The sequence below is a fragment of the Corvus brachyrhynchos genome, unplaced genomic scaffold (genome assembly GCF_000691975.1).
Source record: "Corvus brachyrhynchos isolate BGI_N302 unplaced genomic scaffold, ASM69197v1 scaffold200, whole genome shotgun sequence".
Lineage (NCBI taxonomy): Eukaryota > Metazoa > Chordata > Aves > Passeriformes > Corvidae > Corvus > Corvus brachyrhynchos.
In genome coordinates this window covers 8,333,284-8,337,438 of record NW_008236184.1, presented here as the reverse complement: position 1 = coordinate 8,337,438, position 4,155 = coordinate 8,333,284, and positions in this window count along the sequence as shown.

Below are 4,155 nucleotides of genomic sequence, written 5' to 3'. Positions count from 1 at the left end.
GCAGGATTGCTGGCAACAGCAAAGGATCCAAGAGAAACGGAGGGTCAGACCCACAAGGAACATCCATCCAGCTGCAGGGGCTGCCTCATGCTGGGACCAGGTTTACACCCTTCAGCACACCCAGAGACTGCACTGGAAAGGTCCAGGGATGCTCCATGTCCCACAGGTCATGGTGCTTGGGGTGATCCATCATCTAAGCCATGCAATTACAGCTGACTTGGGCAGTGCAACAGGCAAAAACATTGACATCTTTATCTAGTCACGAAGGGATGTTGGCTTGTGCTGCTGTGTGATGGTGGGTCTTTGGGAGATGGCAAGAGGGGGGAATGCAGCCAAGCAGGTTTAAGCCTCTCTACCCCCAAAATGTCCAGCCCTTGGGCAGCTGGCAATAGTGGGGCTCTTTAAAGTGTGACATTGATGGAAAAAGGGTCTGCCCAGCCCAGCCCTTGCTCATCCTTCCCCTCTGGCATTCTCCTCAAGGGAAAATGTCCCACTGAGTGACTCAAGTGACCCAAGTACCTCTTGGCCTTTAAACAGAGAAAGTTTCATTCATAGATGACATTTTTGCCTCAAAAATCAGCATAATTTTCCACGTGACTCCATATAACCACACCTCACACCAAAACCTGAGCCTGATGACAAATTTGTGTACTTGGGACTACACATGTAAAATATTGTTTCCCCCTGTATGTCTATTAAACATTTTCAAGTGGCTGCTACTTAAAACATAGGTTTTACATTCAAAAAGCCAGAGAAGCTGGAAACAATCACGCTGGCCACTGTCGCAGCCTTTTAATGTAAAATGCGCAAGCTGGGAACAGGAGCAGAAACATTTCTGCTCATGGAATGTGCCTCGGGAAGGAGCCATCGGCTTTGTGATGGATCGGAGCAGCCACTGGATGGCATTGCTCTACACGAATGGACCTGCGAGCACAAGCACTCAACACGGGCTGCTGTGCCAAGGAGATTAATTCAGCCCCTAGAGGCTCAGGCCACCGTGACCTTACCAATTCTTTAAATAACATTCAGAGTTCTCTTGGCTGCCTGGGTGAGAGCTCTGGGCACAGAGTTTGGTCAGAGTGAACAAAGCCGATATCCTGAAGCAAACCTATTTCTAGGCTGAGTGCATTTGTCTTTCACTTTACATGAGATCAAATATTCACCCAGTTTTTGATAGGTTTCCTTCTCATGAGATGGGAAAAAGAATCGTTTGTAATTTCTGGCCGTATCAAACCATCACAGGGCAGGCGCAGCCAGCCAGGAAGCGATGGCTTGACTGAAGCCCCGACGCTGCGGACGTGCTGGCCAGCCAGCTCAGCTCCCCAGGGCTCACGGGGTGGCAGACAGCTAAGGCCGTTGAGCTGAGCAGGTTATTCGTGTGTAGTGAAAAGACAAACCAAAGAAAAATGGAAAATAACTGCGTGTCTGGCATGTTCTGCTTTGCAGTGTGCTCCAGAGCATCAAGCCCTGGTTATTTCCCACGTGCAGTGCCGCTCCATGCAACAGCAGCCTCTCAGGATATGTTAATACAACTTTGCTTTCTGCTACATCACTTATTGATAAGGAATCAGCTGGTGGCCAAATAACCTGATGTTCATATTTTCCCTGGAGTTCTGTGTTTCTTTCATTACTGACACTCTGTTGGCCTCGTTCTTTCAGCGACTACATGTGGCCAAGCCACATGAGAATATCACTGGCCCAGTTCGTGCCCAAAAGAAATCTGCTGATGGCTTTGGAGGTGCAGCAGGATATTTGGAACTGTAGCCCCACAGAAGGTGTATCTGAAGGGGGATACACTGTTTGTGAGGGTCAGTTGACAGTCATAGCCAGCAGATGTACCTTCAACACATCATCAGGTGAATGCTTGTACACGGGCTGGTAGGTACAGCTGTTCTGGGCACAGACTTCCTATTAGTATTGCCCCGTTTTGACCAGTCTAATAAATTTAATGATCATAGTCAATTAGATAACGGCAGTTACACTGGGATTAAAGTCCTGCAAAAGCTCCTTCACTCCCAGTTCTCAGTTCTTTACTCAAACCCCTGTGCCCAGCTGCCTTTTTAAGTACTGGAGAGGTAGGATGAAAAAATTGCTGAATAAAATAAATGCTACATTTGTTTTATGAGCCCATTTGTCCCCTTTTTCTGGATTTACCTCCCAATCCAAACAACAAGAGAACTGTATCCATCTTGATGTGCTCAGCAGTCCACTGATAAATGCCCTCTGCTGTCAGAAATGCTCAGGCGTGGTGGGAAATTGAGGTTATATCAGCAGGGGGCCACTCAGGTCCTTCTTCTGATGGCCACAGCTCTGCTACAGTGGCTGTTAGAGGAGACCAGAACAACTGGTGGTGATTGCCTGTTTCACATCTCCTATTAGGAACCACTGCTTGAGGTCTCTTGTGCCACCCAAGGGAAGATCTCTATGAGGTGACACCAGCGAGCTCAGTGGTTTTGATCTCTTTCTATTGACTTTAGAGGAAATGGCAATTTCTTCCCAACTTCAGCACCTCAGAGTTGTGTTTGAACACAAGCAGGATAAATCTGATTATCTTCATTTATTTCATAGTCAGGAGCGTAAAGACTAAAAGAAGGGTGTTTCCTATTGCTGGTACACTGCATGGCAGGCTGTGTTTGGAAAAGATCCCCTCGGACCCAGCATTCATGGGATGGCAGAAATCCCAACTAGGGTACTCACTGCTGTGCTGGCTCTTTTAAGGGAGATCTGTTTTAAGGCAATGACCTCAGCACACAAAGGTGACCCTGGAAAATGCAGGGCAGCCCAAAACACTGGCGGGCAAAGGGAATTCAGAAAAAATAAAATTCTAGACTAATTCCAACCCATTACAAAACTATCAGAAAAATTGAACTGTATCTGCTGAAGTGTCTTGTTCTGTTTGGTGGCACAATGTAACAGGGGATCTGTCACTGTCAGTGCTGCTCTTGTCTTGCTGAAAGCTGTGGTGCCTTTCACGACCACAAAATAAAAATTCAAGCCAGCTGTCCCACCTGCCAGAGCAGCTTCTATTCTGGGCTCCCATGTGCCATAGGTATCGTGCTTATTGATTAGCTGGGGCTTATTGTCCCTTGCCAATGTTAGGGAATATTCTCCTGGTTATAATCACCAGGACTAACACAGGCAGAATGTTCCAAGCCAGGAGGGGCTGTGCCAGGCTGTGGCTATGTCTCCAGGTTAGACTGTGGTGGGATTGGTATGAAATGAAAAGAAGCTAAAAGAAAGATTGTTTTGAGAAGTCACCTAAGTCAGAAAAGACTGGAGGCCTCTGTGACTCTGGCTGTCAATAAGGTGTTAGGTAGGGGAAGATTAACACCCTTTAGCAATGACACAGCTGTTCCATTGAAGGTGATAACATGCAATCAGGGGAGGGAAGAGTCTAGCAAGGAATAATGAACAGGGCAAGCAAAGATCAGCAAAAGGGAAGGTTTTAGCCCAAAAAGCTGAAAAAGCCTCTTAAAACCGATTATTTTAGTGGGTACAAATAAGTATAAAAAGACCCAGAGCCTCACTTTAGGTCTGCACAAGCAGCTCAATTATTTACCCCTCTTTCTGAAGTCAGTCTGGCTCCTAGGAAGAAGAAAAATAGTGATAATGTAGAGAATAAAGTCTCTTATCTGCCTTGGCAGTGAGTGTGCAGATAAACACAAAAATCCTTACCCTAAAGACAGCATGTAGCACTGAATCTTTTCCTCTGAAAGCACAGCAAATTGTGGTAAGAGTAAGGTTGGGAAGACAATAGATTTAATGGTGGAAAGAACCTAGTATTTTGTCCACTCTTGCCTTCCTTGGAAAGGAACCAGAACAAAGAATTTGTCCCTCAACTGCTAATGGCTAAAGGTAGAAATTGGTGTTTTGATACACCTTCAGCTTTGCTGCTGACCTGACTGAGCTTGTCCACTGCATCAGGAACCCCCAGGTCAGTAGATTTCCACAGGGGACTATAAAACATCAGGATGCTTAATGCAGAGTTAGTGGTGATAATGCCAGTCAAGAGTGCAGTTCCAGCAGATGTGAGGCCACCATCATAACGTTTCTGCTCCCCCTGCGCAGGAACAGCATTTCTTTAGCCATGTGGCCTGTTCCACGATTAGATTTTGGCTTGAGGAAGGAGGGGGGGGGGGGGGGGGGTGTCGCAGA